Raw genomic sequence first — 17198 nt, forward strand, 5'->3', positions numbered from 1 at the left:
TAATGGGCCGGGTGCGGTGGCTCATGCCTGTAATCCCTTGGGAGGCCGAGGAGGGCGGATCACAAGGTCAGGAGATCGAGACCATCCTGGCTAACATGGTGAAACCCCGTCTCTACTAAAAATACAAAAAAATTAGCCGGGCGTGGTGGTGGGCACCTGTAGTTCCAGCTACTCAGGAGCCTGAGGCAGGAGAATGGCATGAATCTGGGAGGCGGAGCTTGCAGTGAGCCGGGATCGCACCACTGTACTCCAGCCTGGGCGACAGAGCGAGACTCCGTCTCAAAATAAATAAATAAATAAATAAAAACAGACACACGCACACATTAAAAAAATAAAAAGAAAGTGTTTAATGAAGCAGAGTAATATGTGCCTTGGCCACACAATCTTATCAAAACTAAGCGAGGATGGATATTTTAGCTCTTAGCTTAATAAGCTATTGGTATTTTTCATCCATTTCCTATTAGCTGTTTTCAGGATAATTGTTTAAAACTAACTTATGGAACATAACCTATGTATCAGATTCCTAAGACTGCCATAACACATTACCACAAACTTGGTGGTTTAAAACAACAGAAACATATTCTCTTAGTCTGGAGGTCAGAAGTGTGAAATTAAGATGTTGGCAGGGTTGGCTGCTGCTTAGGGGTTCAAAGGGAGCCTGTTCCATTCCTCTCTCCTAGCTTCTGGCGGTGTCCAGCAACCTTGCCATTCCTTGGCTTGAGTCAGCATAAGCAGGATCTCTGTCTCAGTGGTCACACAGTGTTCTTTCTGGGTGTCTGTGTCCAAATTCCCCTCTTTTTAGAAGTACAGCAGACACCGGATTAATCTCGTATGACCTCAGGTTAACTTGATTAAATCTGCAAAAACGTGATTTCCAAATAAAGTGATATTTGGAGGTTTTGGGTAGATCTGACTTTATGGACCCAGTGCACTCACTGTTAAGGGTATGATCGCGAATTTATAGGTCCTACTGCAACTAGATTCTAAAATTAAGTATAAATTTAAGAAATTAGAATGGTGCAAAAACAGATAAATTATATGTGGGCACCAAATTTTTATACTTCAGTCTCCTTCAATTGCAATAGGAGCCCAAAATAAGACTCACTTTTTAGAAATTCATACTGGGCTTAATATTTTTATTTGACGTCTCATTTGGTAGAAGAGAGATCCCTTTCAACTGTTTCTGTAAACAATAATTTTTTTTTCTCAGTAAAATATAAAACAATAAAGCCTTTCCAACTCTTGGGCTTGGCAGTTTCCATAACCATGCAGATGGCTAAACTAATGGACTCTTTAAAACTCTTCAAGTAATAAGAGGTGCGGCAAAGGACCATACATTTATTGAGACAAAACTACCTTTTATTATCATCAAATATTTACTATGCATCATGGTCTTTGTGGCACCATTAGGTATTAAGTGTATTAGGGCCTTTAGGCCTTTGTTTTAGGAAAAATAAAAAAACAAAAAGATTCCCAGCTTTCCTTGGGATGACATTGGGGAGGAGCCAGATATGTGAACAAACATAAAAGTAACATTTTAAAATAATCCTGACATTATTTTGAGTCATCCAGTCAATTCAATATAGGATTCTAAGATATGTTTATGGTCGATACTTGCTGATGACTCTTGGTTCCCTCCCCCACCCTCCTCCTACAACCTTCCTTTTGTGACACTTTCCAGGGTCCCCAAACTCAAACCAAACTGGGCTCAGCTGATCTGGAGCAAGTCCCCTTGCCTGCTGATCTGTCAGGCATCCAGACAGGTGAGGCTATGGGATCCCCCAGTCCAAGGCTGCCTCGGAAGGCTCCTGTTATCCTCTAAGAGAGGTCAAATGCACCTTTCAAAGGCCCAGACACGGTAAAGATTGGATGGCATTTTTGGCCAGGTGCGGTGGCTCAGGCCTGTAATCCCAGCACTTTGGGAGGCCGAGGCGGGCGGATCACGAGGTCAGGAGATGGAGACCATCCTGGCTAACACGGTGAAACCCCGTCTCTACTAAAAATACAAAAATTAGCCGGTTGTGGTGGCGGGCGCCTGTAGTCTCAGCTACTAGGGAGGCTGAGGCAGGAGAGTGGCGTGAACCCGGGAGGCGGAGCTTGCAGTTAGCTGAGATTGCGCCACTGCACTTCAGCCTGGGCGACAGAGTGAGGCTCCGTCTCAAAAAAAAAAAAAAGTTTGGATGACATTTTTAAGGGGAAAAGTAAATCATGTGTAGCATGTCGTTGCACTGGGAAATAAAGGCTTCGGGACTGTTGCAGCCGAAGAAACTTTGTCGGACAGGGCCTTTCTAGATAGGACGCAAGTAGGGGAAATATGGGGACCCTATGATTCGGTTCAAACACGTTTTCATTGCTCTGGACGCCAAATGGAAACACGATCAGAAGTTTGGTTAAAGGACTTCTCTTGCCTGAAGATTTTCAGCCGGGGATCTCACGGGTTTGGCCTCTGGGTTGGGATGACAAGTGTCCCTGTGGGATACACAGCCCCAGGCCTCATCAGTCACTCGGCTTCCCTCTGGTTCCGCCGGCTGGCCCGGGCAGGAGCAGCGCTGCGCGCAGGGCGCGGAGCCTCGGCCGCGGAGTTTTGGGTTTCCATGTTTCCTTCCCAGGCCTCTCCCACTTCCTCTTCTTACCCGTGCCCGCCCGCCCGCAAAGTCCGGGTTGTGAGGCCGCGCCTCCCGCAGGATCGCGGCCGCCTCCCACCGGGACCGAAGGGAGGGAATTCCTGTGGGTCCCAGGAGTGCCAAGAGTGCGCAGCAAGACGGGAAATTGCAAAAGACCTCACCCCTCTGCCCTCCCCCGCGGTTTTCCCGTAACTCCCGCCCCTCGGCGCTTGCCCCTCAGCTGATTCATAGCCCCGGCCCGGGCCGCCTCTGCACGTCCGCCCCGGCGCCCGCACTCGCGCCCCACGCGCCGCCGAGGACTCGGCCCGGTCGTGGAGCCCTTCGCCCGCGGCGTGAGTATCCCCGACACCCCGGCCCCACTCGGCTCGCGCCCTGCCGCAGCGCCGCCCTCGGTGGCTTTTCCGACGGGCGAGCCCGGTGCTGCGCGGGAAAGAATCCGACAACTTCGCAGCCCGTCCCGGCTGGACGCGACCGGGAGTGCAGCCGCCCGTTCCCCTCGGTGCCGCCTCTGCCCAGCGTTTGCTTTGGCTGGGCTTCCACCTGCGCGGGGACGGCGCTCGGAGGGTCCTCGCCCTTGGCCCGCCTACCTGGTGGGTAAACACTAAACGATTCATTCCTTACAGGCCGCACACTGCCGAGTCGCCCATTTCCCAGCCTGTTTGAAATTCACCATCCCGGCGCCTCTTTCTCAAATGATGGGGGAATGTTTGTTGAGTGAAAATTCCCACTTGAACCCCTCTTGCCTCTCTCCCAACACATCGTGTGGGGGAGTTCATTGCTTCCCCTCCCTCTCCTCTCGTAACCCTTAAGTCCCACCTGACACAGCCATTTCTCTGGGAATCCGTGTCTCTCTTCAACCTGGTCCCTAGAGAAGCGGGAGGAGCTCACGCACAGGTGGAGAGAGGAAACCCCGGGCGACGGCTGCAGTAGTGTCCGTCCGGGGCGCTTACCTTCTTCTCCAGCTACGTGAGTGGAAGTGGTCCTCTACATTCTGGAAACCTAGGCACAGAGGGGTTCAGGAACTTGTCCAAGGCCATATAGCTAGCTGTGAGGGCACTGAAATCCGAGCCCGGCTTTCGCAGGCCAGGGCTTTACCCCTGACACTGCGATTCCTTTCTCGATAGTTCTTCATCTGCCCGTCATCCACCCACCCATGCATGCCTGCATCCGTCCATCCATCCTGCCTGCCCTGCTGCGGGAGGCACAGTGCTAGGTGCTGCTGATGGAGTGGCTTGGTAACAGACCTGCCTTGAAAACACTTTGGGAACAAGATATTCAAGAGAAGTAAATGGAAGGGTCTATGTAGGCAGAGAAGATAGAATTGAATGTGGGATACTTAGTTTGAGCTAGAAGGAATTCTGATGGAGGAGAAAGAAATTTTTGGGTCTTATTCCCAAGATTGAAACTGACTTTGGAACACGGGTCAAACTACTTATCACCTCTTAGATTCCTTGTCTGCAAATAATAATGGTTCATACTTACTGTGGACCAGCCCCTATTCTAAGCACTTGACATATGCTAGCTCATTTAAGCTTCATGAGTGAGGCGGGTACTAGTTTTTTATTCTTATTTTATTGAGGAAACTGAGGCCCAAAGAGGTTTGTAACTTGGCTAGGGTCACACAGCTAGCAGGTGACAGTATCAGGATTTGGGTTTGGAGTCTGCTCATGATCCCTGTGCTGTAGCTGAAACTCTAAGACTGGGTAGTGTGTTTCATTATGATTCCTGCTTTGTCTCTCTCCTGGACTGCTATAAAATGCACTCAGAGCCCTCGATGTTCCCAAACTCCGCTGTGTCTGCGAATCATTTCTGGAGCTTTCAAAGCATCAAACTCCACCCACAGCCTCCTATTCAGAATCTTCAGGAATTCCTCAGTTTAATGATTCCCACATAGCATTTGTTCAGTGCCTTCAGTGGCAGGAAGCTCACCACCTCACATTTTATTGTGGGAAGAGCTAGTTCTCTGCTGTAAATTGCCTCCTTGTGACTTATATCTTGGTCTCAGTTCCCGTTTGTCCCAGCAGGTGTGGCTAAGCCTTTTGTATCAAAGGTTGCTTTGAGAGAAAAGGCTGGTTTTGGGTGTTTCTTCCGCAGGGACTCGAGCCACATTGGGGAGAACACATAAACACTGGATATTTCCCCCTCTACCCTTTTCTTTAACCTGAACAGACCAGGAACACATGCAGAGGTGTTCCTGGATCTCTCATATTTTTGTAACCCTTTTGTCCTGAGGACAAAACTGAATCAGAACTATTACGGTTTTGAAAGAGGAATCAGTGGTACTGTATTTGACAAGAAGAAGGAGTATGTTTTCCTTGTGGAAAAGGTCTGGGGCGTTGGTTGGCTGCAATAGAAGGGAATCTTAGTGAGTGTGGTCTTGCTCACTTACAGGAACGGTGAGCCTTGGCCCTCCTTTCCCTGGGGGAGGAAATCCTTAAAAATCCTTAAATTTCTTAAAAAATGTGCACAATCGGGGGAAAAAACCCAAACCAAAACAAATAGAATATCACGGCCTTGCTGGAGAAACCCCCTCCTCCAAGCAGGCTTCTTTGTAGCTACATGAAGGGAGAATTTTTTTCCAACAGCTGTGTCGGTGGCTTCATAGCCTTCCTTCCCTCCGCATTTTAGTTCTACTGGTCGCTCTGCATTTGTGCACTCCATGTTGTATTCTATTTTTATGTTTTAAAAATAATACAAATAATAACTCATTCTCAAACAATATAGAAGTGAAGTGAAATGTAGACGTGCCATCACCATCCTCCCTACTGCCACTCAGAAGAGGGAAGGTTAAGTTTGATAATACCATTCTAAGGTTTGTTTTTCTTTTCTATAGATTTACATAATACTACATATACATATGTTTTAAATATGCAAATGATCTTACTATACTTATTGTGCAGCTTACTTTTTCACTTTCCAAGTCTTAGAGACCTTTCCATTGTCTCTCTGTACCTCTTTTGTTAATGGCTATGTGTTGTTCTTCTTTTGTGTGTGTGAGATGGTCTAACTCTGTCACACAGGCAGAAGTGCAGTGTCATGATCATGGTTCACTGCAACCTCGACCTTCTGGGCTCAAGTGATCCTCCCACCTCAGCCTCCTGAGAAGCTGGGACTACAGGCACATGCCACCACACCTGACTTTTTTTGTTTTTCTTTTTCTTTTTTTTTTTTTTTTGTACTTTCTGTAAAGATTGGGTCTCTCCATGATGCCAAGACTGGTCTTGAACTTCTGGGCCCAAGCAGTCCATCTGCCTTGGCCTCCCAAAGTGCTGGGACTATAGGCATGAGCCACTGTGCCTGGCCAGCTACATGTTATTCTAAAGTAGAAACAGAATGTAATTTATCCATCCTTTCCTGTATTGATGGACACTCAGCATTAGCAACATTGCTTCAGGGCAGACCACACATTCATCTTCCTGCTCAAGTGTGAGTATTTCTGTGGAAGAGAATCCGAGGAGAGGTATTCTTGTTTCAAAGGGTTTGCCCATTTTTCCACTTGATAGATACAAAGTGAAAGGTAAAGATGTAACTGAATTTTTTTGTAAAGTTTAAGACAGTTGATCCAATAGCATTTATTTAATAATTCGTCTTTTTTCCAACTCATTTGCAATTCTGTTTTTATCATTAAATAAATTCCTGTTTGTAAAAGGGTCTGTTTCAGGACTCTATTCTGTTTCATTGATCTTTTTTTTTTTTTTTGTCTTTTCCTATACCAGTATCACTCTGAGTTAACTACGGTAGCTTTATAGTGTTTTTAAAACTCTTGTAGCATATATTTGTACTTTGAAAAATAACTTTTTTACAAATCACATACATTTTTTATTTACAAATAGCCTGTCAAGTTTAATACAATCCTATTTTTAATTAAGATTTTATTGAGTTTATAATTGTTAGCAACTTTTAATGCTTTAATGTCAACTTTGGTATGAGCTCCAAGCTTTAAGGAAGCTGTGTCATGTGAACTTTGGTTAATGACTTATCTGATTTCAAATACTGGCTTCACATCAGATTAACTGGGTCGCTTTGGATAAGTTACTTTTAAACTTTCTTATCCTTAATTTCCTCCTTTGTGAATGGGAATAATAATATAATCCTTTTCTTAGCACTGTTGCGAGGATTCAATTAATAAATGCATGTAAGTCACTTAGCAAAGCACCTTGTAGAGAGTTAGTATCTAATACATGCTAGCTGGGATCTTTTTCATATTTATATCTTACTCATAGTTTTGCAGAGTGCCTTACTGGTAATAGGAACCAGTAAATAATTTCCTTTATTTATTGATAGTATCCTAAGAGACAAAAATATATCATATATTTTAAATATAGTAGTGTTTCTCAAACTTCACTGTGCATATGAATCACCTGAGGAGACTGTCTAAATGCAGATTCAAGAGGTCTAAGGTCTGGCCTGAGATTTTGCATTTCTGACAAGCTACCAGGTAGTCTTTATACTGCTGGTCTTTTGTCCACACTTTGGGTATACAGTCTTGCACTACTATTTAAAGTTATGCTGCTAGTGATAGTACTTCTTATTTGTAATGAATGTGATTGACAGGGTTTGTAAATTTATTTCTTTTAAAATTATGTGCTAAAGAACTAAATTACAGTTGTTTTCTTTTCTTCCTTCTTCCCTCCCTCCCTTCATTTTTGTTGAAAGAAAGAGGGTTGGTGAGATCGCTAAATAGAATACCTGGCTGTGTTCCTAGATCTGGAATCACTGAGGCAATTAACCATCTGAATTATTTTAAACTGTTGACTTAAGATGAAGACAGTCACATAAAATATATGCAGCCTGAATATGACATTTAATGTCAACTAAAGACAAGCACAATTGTAAGTGGTTCTGCAAATAGAAAATGTAAGACATGAAGAACACTTGGGAAAATGTAAGACAAAATAATTCTCAGAAAACTGATTGAGGTTCCATTGTTCATGTGTATGCCAGCTTTTGAGAAGATGTGTATCGACAGAAGTTATGCTTTCTCGTGAGTAAATTTTTCATACACCATGTTATTTCTTGGTCACCTCTTTCTACTTTCAGCCTCCCTAATGGGGGATTTTGAGCAAGTTTACTTCACATATATACTTCAGGGTGTCCGTCTGTCAGCAGGGGATGGTAGTATGATTTTTCTACTCAGGACATTGGCTACTTTTTGCATTTGGAAATGGATCATTAAAGTATCTACACTCTCTCAGAACCTAAGAGGTTACATTTTCTGTACAGAAACCCACGGCATCCTCCCAGGTTGATCTAGTATGTAAAAACTGTCAGCCTTTTTCAAGTCTGTTCAATACTATGGGTTGGATTGGAAACATAAACACTGTCAACTAGTTTATTCGTGTCGGGATATATGGTTTCGAGTGTGGAAATAAGGAAATTGTCACTTGCACAAGACCGAGCTTAATATGTTTAAAACATGCACACACGTTTTAAGGAATGCTTAATGTTGCAGAATTGTATAACTTGAAATGAGATATCTATAATTTCTCTTATTCTGGCCACCTCCCTCCCTCCATCTCAGCTCTGAATTTATAACTTAGTAAGTAGGTGTGTCTTTTGGGGCCAGTGTGGATCCCTCAAGTAGAAGACAGCAAGACAGAAACACATGTGCAGGAGATTTACTGGGGGAAGGACTTGTAAGGGGAAGGGGAGTAATGGTAGGCACAGAGCCTTCAGACCCAGTGCAGGTGTGATGCCTGTGGAAGGAGAGGGAGAGGAAGGAAGGTGGGAAGGAGTTGCTTCCAGCAGCAGCTATTGACTGGGAGCAGCCTGAGGTGTGTGAATGTTCAGCAGATCTGAAGGGGCAGTGTCTGAAGGCTGGCAGTCATCTGTGCTCTCTTGAAGGGAGCACTGAGGGGCACAGCTGCATACTGCCACACTTCTCTTTCAGAGATGTTATTAGGTGTATACTGTTTTGAAACTGACTTATTCACTGATGTGGTTTGGCTGTGTCCCCACCCAAATCTCATCTTGAATTGTAGCTCCCATAATTCCCTCATGTTGTGGGAGGAACCCAGTATGAAATAACTTAATCATGGGGCAGTTTCCCCCATACTGTTCTCATGGTAGTGAATAAGCCTCACAAGATCTGATGGTTTTATAAGGGGAAACCACTTTCACTTGGCTCTCATTCTTCTCTTGTCTGCCGCCATGTGAAATGTGCCTTTCCCCTTCCACCATGACTGTGAGGCCTCCCCAACCACGTGGAACTGTGAGTCCATTAAACCTCTTTCTTTTGTAAATTGCCCAGTCTCTGGTATGTCTTTATCAGCAGTGTGAAAACGAACTAATACATTCACTCAGTATTTTAGAATATTTTTCCATGTCAGCGTATGGATCTAGTTCATTCTTTTTAACAGTTGCATGATGTTCCTTTGTAGAAATGCACCATAATTATTTTTCAGTTCCTTTTTAAAGGCTCTTGAATTTTCATTTTTTCCCTCATGTACACAGTGCTATAAGAGTCTTTAAATACATGTGCATACAATATGTAAGGTGACTCTATCTATCTTATCTATCATCTGTAGGGCAAAATTTCAGCAATACAATTATAGAATTATTTCTGGATCAACAGAAATACACATAGAATTTTAGTAGATGTGGTCAAATGGACCTCTGTAAAGTTGTATGCTTTGATCATTAGTGAGTCACAATGCTTACTTCTGTAAACTCTTACCAGTGTGAGGCATTAAGACCTTTTTAAACATTACCAATTGGATACTACATAGACATCCACAGACATATACACACACAATTGTCTTTAATTCTTAGTGATCTTGCCAAGTTTTGTGTGGGGGAGGGTGATATTGTATTTCCCTTTTTTCATGAATTATGTATTCATGTTTTTCTAGAGTTGTTTACCTGTTTTTACTTATTTCTAAGAACTCTTTGTATATGAGGGATAACTCTTTGTGATACATATTGAAACTATTGTTTTCATTTAAAGCACTAAAATGTTTCAGTGTTTATTAATCAGTATAGCTATCTTTATCTTTCTTCACCCTCCCCCTACAATCCTTATCTTTTTTGCTTATGGGTTTTATATCATGCCTAACAGATTATAAAATTGTTTACCTAGGATTTATTCTAGTAATTTTAACGGCTTTATTTCTTGCATTGATATCTTTGTTCATCTGGAATTTATTTTGCTGAAGGAAATGAGGCAGTAGCCATAATAATAAAATTAACATTAACTGGATTTGCTATATGTAGATTCTCATAAGCCTGTTTAATCCTCATGCCAATGCTATAAGGTAAGTTATTTTGTTTTTCTCTTCTGTAGAAAAGAAAATTGAAACCTAGAAGGGTTAAATGACTTGTCATTGGCCATATGGTTTTTAAGTACCGAAACAGGAATTTGACCCTAAGCATTTTATGTCAGAGTCCATGGTACTTAATTATTAATATTCCAGCTTCCTTTTCCCACAAGTCTCCAGGCTATTGTTCTAGTACCATTTTGGGGAATGATTTATGTTTTCTCAAAAATGATTTAAAATATCACCTTTAGCATATGTACATATATTTTGGATTCAGAATACCCTTGGATTCATGTTTTTCATTTTTTTATTTGGCTTCATTTACCTCTTAGAGACACAGCTTTCATCCTAGCTGATGTCACAAATTCCAGAAATCTTGAACTGAACATTGCTTTTTTAAAAAATCAGTTATTCATGAGCTAATTCAATTTTATAAATGAGGATTTGCCTTATAACTCCAGTGGAAACACTTAACCATTATCCAGTGGACAGATTCAAGAGGTGGGGTGTGGGGGATGGATGTGAAAGGAGAAATGCTCAAAGCTTCCCGTGACTGTAGCGTCTGACTGTGGAGCTTTGAGGAGGAAGGGAATTGGAGTGAACACTTGTAAGTAATCAACCCTATGCTGTAAGGTAGAGGCCTCTTCAAAGCGGCTCTCAAATATAACTGGCAGTACTCTAAAAAAAAAAAAACAACAAAGATAACTGAGCTTGAGAATCATGGAGAACCTGCAAGAAGTAGCATTCAACTCTTTGTGCTGCTGCACAGGACTCTTTCATAAATGCATACACCCAGGCACAAGACCTCCAAGAACAGCTTCTTCCTTTAAAATGGCATTTGCATAAGACATCATCAGGTCACCCAGCCAGTTTTGAAGAGTTTGGCAATACACCCCCATTCTTCGGAAGTGAATAACTCGGAAGTGAATAACTCTTATCACGCTGCTTCTCATGGGTGTTATTTGTGGTAAGGAAATCTCCCAGGAATATTTGACAGAACAAGAAGTGTGGTGAGGAAGGGCAGACTAAAATCCATTTAAAAAGTTGTGTTTCATTAGGCGTGTGATATTTTTCTGAGGGATTTTCATAAGCATCTTTATTGAGAATGAGATTTTGCAGAAGACAAGATTTGAATAAGAAGTTTTACAAAATCAATGGGTAATTTTTCTTCCCTTCTTTTGCCCTGCAGAGAAGGAAAGTCAATGCAAGATTTATAAATTAGGCAATATTTGACAATAGTAAAAGTAGAAAGGCCTGAACAGGAATCTGTTTTCATTAAAATAAGATTTAAAGCAAAGAAGAGAGAACATGAGAAAATTAGTACCTATTTTTATTCATTTACCAAATACTTACTGAATAGCAACAGTGTTCTGGGACTGATAGACAATGGGGAATAAGATCCAGGCCTGCCTGCAAGTGGCTCATAGTCTGGTTGGGAATGATGGAGACCTGAAAAGGAGAGAGAAATGAAGAACAGATTTGGGGAAAGGACCAAGTAGTGGGGATGAAGCAGGAAGTATTTTTTCCCTTTCTAAATTCTGCTGCTTCACACTTCCCTGACTTCCTTTTCTCACTGGAAGTTGGAAGGAGCAATGCTCCTCACTGACAGTTGTGGAGAAAGCCGACCGGGTAGATGAGAGGGCCGACTGCCTTTCCTGTGCCAGAAGCAGAGCTGCAGAGGAGACACCACCAAGGTTGTCCCGGCCAGAGCAGCAGTGAGACTGTGCCGGGGCTGCAGGGCTGTGCAGATTGCTCACCCCCACCACACAGCCCTCATCCTTGAGGCGAACTAGGAAAGCCTGGCCCCATCTTGGATTTTCACTTGATCTGCAGGAGGAGCCACAGTAGAGGGTGTGGAGCAGCCCAGAGCTTCGTGCGCAGACCTCCTCTCTTTTCTGTCTGTACTTCCGGTTTGGTGATGGTCTAGTCCCATGGGTTTAAGTACTATGTGTAAGGACGGAGGATGCGCCTGAATGTATATGCCTAACCAGGACCACTCCCAGACCTCCAAACTGTGCATCCAGCTAGCTGCCTGACATCTTTTCCTGGAGATGAAATAAGCATCTTGAACTTAACATGTGACAAATTGAACTCTTGATACAGACCACCAGGTCTGTTCCTCCCACACTCCTTTGCTTCTTCATAAACGGTAATTACATTCTTCAAGGGGCTCTGGTCAAAACTCCTGTAGCCATCCATGATGTGTCACCACCCCTGTCCTGTCAGCTCTATCTTTAAAATCACTCCCAAATTCCACCCACTGCTCACTGCTTCCACAACTGTCACCTGCTCTGAGACCCTCATCATTCTTGTCTGGACCATTGCACTAACCTCCCTAACCTCCACTGCCAGCGCCACACACCCCACCCCCACCCCCCACCTGTTGTCTGTCACTTCACTGTTGTCTCTTCAGTCTCTCATCCTTGCCGGCTTCTGTTCAATGTAAGCCAGACCACGTTACTCCTCTGCTTAAAATCTATGGTGGCTCCCATCTGGCTCAGAGCAGAAGCCCAGGTTCTTCCCACGTTTGCCTGCTCTGTTCTGCCTGTCTGCATGCCCTCTGATGTCTTCTTTGGCTCTCACCAGCTTGCTTGCTCACTCCTCTCTAGCCACACCTGGCTCCCCCTTGTTCCCTGAATCCTCCAAGCAGCCCCCCCACCTCAGGATCTTTGCAGAGTTTTCTCCCTCACTTGTGGGCTTTTTGTGGTGTTAGTCAGGGTCCCATCAGGAAACATTTGGCACACCTGGAACAGGATAACTTGAGGAGGATTTATTTACAAGGTATGGAGTTGGGGACTTCTTGGGTCTTGGAAGCAGTGTTTTTTCACACAACGTCAGCCATGAGGAAGACTGTTCCTCTGGCATTTACTAAAGAAGCTCCACAGTGTCTCTGCAATGTTCTTCCTGGTGTTGACTCCTGTTCTGCACTTTTTGATAAACTTTATTGATTTTAGCAGAAAGTTTTTGGATAGTAGCTAGGACTCATCTTCCTTCTGTCTGTGGTCCTCAGGTGGCCTGGGGCCTGAAACACGGGGGGTGGCCTTGTCCAGTCCCACCGCTGGAAATAATAATCACGTTGCTCATGCATAGGCAGTGACTACTGTGTCCTGCTCGCCCCTGCCCAACATGTGTCAACTGATGACAGAAAAAACAGGGAATCTGAGTGCTGAAGCTAAGCTTCTAGGAGTCATAGCCCGACGTATGTGAGAGACAGTACAAAGGGCAGGAATTCCAGACAAGACTATCCTGTGATCTTTTATTTTTTGTTTTAGAGATAGACTCGGACACCCAGGCTGGAATGTAGTGGTGTGATCATGGCTCACTGCACCCTTGAACTCCCAGATACAAGGGATGCACCTGACTCAGCCTCCCTTGAAACTGGGACTGTGGGCATGTGCCACCATGCCCAGGTAATCTTAATTTTTATTTGTAGAGATGGATCTTGCTATGTTGCCCAGTCTGGTCTGGAACTCCTGGCCTGAAGCAATCCTCCAGCCTCGGCCTCCCAAAATGCTGGGATTACAGGCATAAGCCATCATGCCTGGCCCAGAAAAGACTATCTTGATGGTTCTCAAATGCTCTTCTGTGGTACCCAAACCATAGAAATACATCTTTTGTAAATACTCATGTCTTTCCATTGTGTTGCTTGACAGCTTTTATTCTCTAATTTCTGCTTACCCTTAAATGGCAAGTGGCTTCTAATTTTTAGTCTTAAGTTTTTCTGCCCCATAACCTGAATTTTTTTGTGACATGTAAAATACTCGATATTCTAGGAAAATGTCAAAATTTTAGAAACATTTTAAATAGTCCTTTTCAAAAACATTTGGCAACATGCACATCACTCTCTGAATCATCTGCCTTTAAATTTATGAGGGATATTTTAAATTGCAAAGTGAGTGTCAGACATTTTGGTGGATTTTGCTTTGACTTCCCCTTGGTTATGATTAGAAATTATTTCCTCTAGAATTAGTTTTCCTCCTGGCTTTAATATTCAGTTGTAATACAAACTCATTTGAAGTTTTATTTAAAACTGACATAATAATTATACATATTTATAGGGTACACTTGTGATGTTTCAGTGTATGTATACATTGTATAATGATCAAAGTAATTAGCATATTCAAAAGTTTAAACATTTATCATTTCTTTCTGATAACATTTAAAATTCTCTCTTCTAGCTATCTTATTTTTATTTTTATTCTTTTCTTGAGATGGAGTCTTGCTCTGTCACCCAGGCTGGAGTGCAATGGCGCCATCTTGGCTTACTGCAACTGCTGCCTCCTAGATTCAAGCAATTCTCCTGCTTCAGCCTCCTGAGTAGCTGGGACTATGGATGCGTGCCACCATGCCTGGCTAATTTTTGTGTTTTTAGTAGAGATGGGGTTTTACCATGTTGCCCAGGCTGGTCTCGAACTCCTGACCTCAGGTGATCCACCCACCTCAGCCTCCCAAAGTGCTGGGATTACAGGCATGAGCCACCATGCCCAGCATCTTCTAGTTATCTTTTTAAAAATTGTATATATAATAATTGTACATATTTAGGAGGTCTATGTGATATTTTGATACATACATAAAATGCATAGTAATTAAATCAGGGTCTTTAGGGTATCTATCACCTGAAACATTTATCATTTCTTTGTGTTGGGGAAATTTTTTCCTTTAGCAATTTTGAAATACACAATATATTGTCGTTAGCTATAATCACCCTGTGGTGCTATGGAACACTAGCCCTTGTTCCTCCAGTCTAACTGCATGTTTGTGCCTGTTGACTGCCCCCTTCCTAACCCTTTTCAGCCTCAGGTAACCATCATTCTAACTTCTATTTCCATGAGATCCACCTTTTTTTTTTTTTTAAACTCCCACATAGGAGTGAGAACATGTGATATTTTGCTTTCTGTGCCTGGCTTATTTCACTTAACATAATGACCTTGAGTTCTATCCATGTTGCTGCAAATGACAGGATTTCATTCCTTTTTATGGCTGAATTTTATTCCACTGTGTATATATACCACATTTTCTTTATCACTCGTCCATTGAACGACACACGTTAATTCCATCTTTCCTATTGTGAATAGTGCTGCAATAAACATGGGGGTGCAGGTATCCCTTTGATATACTTATTTCTTTTTCTTTGAATAAATACCTAGTAGTCGGATTGCTAGATTGTATGGTAGTTCTATTTTTAGTTTTTTGAGAGACCTCCATACTGTTTTCTATAATGACTATTCTAATTTACATTCCCAGCAACAGTGTATGAGTTCCCTTTTCTCTGCATCATTGCCAGCATTTGTTATTTTTGCCTTTTTGATACTAGCCATTCTAACTGGAGTAAGATGACATCTCACTGTGGTTTTGATTTGCATTTCCTTGATGATTATTGATGTTGGGCATTTTTGCCATATACATGTAGGCCATTTGTGTGCCTTCTTTTGATAAAAGTCTGTTTGGAACATTTGTCCACTTTCTCATGGGATTTTTCTTGTTATTATTGAGCTGTTTGAGTTCCTTGCATATTCTGGATATTAGTTCTTAGTCAGATGAATAGTTTGCAAATATTTGCTTTCATTCTGCAGGTTTTCTCTTCACTCTGTTGATTGTTTCCTTTGCTGTGGAGAAACATTTTAGTTTGATATAGTTCTATTTATCTGTGTTTGTTTTTGTTTCCTGTGCTTTTGAAGTCTTAGTGATAAAACTGTTGCCTTGACCAATGTTCTGAAGTGTTTCTGCTATGTTTTTTTCTAGTATTTTTATAGTTTAGGTATTATGTTTAAGTGTATAATCCATTTGGAGTTTTTATCTATGATGAGAAATAGGGATCTAGTTTCACTCTACTACATTGCTATCCAGTTTTCCCAGCACCATTTATCGAAGAGTGTGTCCTTTCCCCAATGTATGTTCTTGTAACCTTGGTTGAAAATCATTTGGCTGTAAAAATGTGAATTTATTTCTGGGTTCTCTGTTCTCATAAATTGGTCTATGTGTCTGTTTTTATACCAATATCATGCTGTTTGGGTTACTGTAGTTTTGTAGTATATTTTGAAGGCAGGTGTTGTGAGGTCTCAGCGTTGTTCTTTTTGCTCAGGATTGCTTTGTCTATTTGAGATCTTTTGTGGTTTCATATGAATTTTAGAATGGTTTTTCCTATGTCTGTGAAAAATGTCATTGAGGTTTTGATAGGGATTGCATTGAATCTGTAGATTGCTTTGGGTGATATGGTCATTTTAATAATACTATTTCTTCCAATTTATGAGAATGGATTTGTTTGTGTTTTCTCCAGTTTCTTTGATTAGTGTTTTGTAGCTTTCCTTCAGCGTCTTTCACCTCCATGGTTAAATTTATTTTTAGGTTTTTTGGTGTATCTATTGTAAATGGAATTGCTTTCTTGATTTCTTTTTTGATCAGTTTGTTCTTAGTGTAGAGAAACACTACTAGTTTTTCTATGTTGATTTTGTATTCTGCAACTTTACTGAATTCATTTATCAGTTCTAATAATTTTTTTGTGGAATCTTTAGGTTTTTTATATACAAGATCATGACGTCTGCGAATGGGGACATTTTTTCTTTCTCAATTTGGCTGCCTTTTATTTTTCTCTTGCCTGATTGCTTTAGCTAAGACTTCCAGTACTATGTTGAATAAGAGTTGTAAATTTGGGCATCCTTTTCTCATTCCAATTCTGAGAGAAAATATTTTGCTTTTCGCCATTCAGTATGATGTTAGCTGTGGGTTTGTCATATGTGGCCTTTATTATGTTGAGGGTCATTTCTTCTATGCCTAGTTTGTTGAGAGTTTTTATCATGAAGGAATGTTGAATTTTATCAAATGCCTTTTCTGCATCTGTTGAGATGATCATATGGTTTTTGTCCTCCATTTTTTTTTTTGATGTAATGTACCACATTTATTGATTTGCATAGGTTGAACCATTCCTGCATCCCTGGGATAAATCCGACTTGATCATGGTGTATTATCTTTTTGATGTGTTGTTGGATACTATTTGCCTAGTATTTTATTGAGGATTTTTGCCTATATTGGCAAAATATTTTTTTGACTATTCTAATTTACATTCCCAGCAACAGTGTATGAGTTCCCTTTTCTCTGCATCATTGCCAGCATTTGTTATTTTTGCCTTTTTGATACTAGCCATTCTAACTGGAGTAAGATGACATCTCACTGTGGTTTTGATTTGCATTTCCTTGATGATTGTTTTGCTTTGACTTCCCCTTGGTTATGATTAGAAATTATTTCCTCTAGAATTAGTTTTCCTCCTGGCTTTAATATTCAGTTGTAATATAAACTCATTTGAAGTTTTATTTAAACCTTT

The 17198-nt window shown here is 41.7% G+C and overlaps 1 protein-coding gene across 6 annotated transcripts in view; it reads left to right on the forward strand.

Moving 5' to 3' along the window:
• Positions 1–2693: 2693 nt before the first annotated feature.
• Positions 2694–17198, forward strand: part of OSMR (oncostatin M receptor) — a 106455-nt gene continuing 91950 nt past the window's right edge. For 2 of the 6 annotated variants that reach the window (XM_009208317.2, XM_009208320.2), the window contains exon 1: positions 2694–2956. The gene's annotated coding sequence lies outside the window, so the exon portion shown is untranslated. Of the gene's footprint in view, positions 3215–17198 lie in introns of all 6 variants that reach the window. The other 4 variants (XM_009208318.4, XM_017959507.3, XM_003899599.5 and 1 more) reach the window with 4 other exon arrangements.

This window comes from Papio anubis, chromosome 5 (genome assembly GCF_008728515.1).
Source record: "Papio anubis isolate 15944 chromosome 5, Panubis1.0, whole genome shotgun sequence".
In the NCBI taxonomy this organism is placed as follows: Eukaryota; Metazoa; Chordata; class Mammalia; order Primates; family Cercopithecidae; genus Papio; species Papio anubis.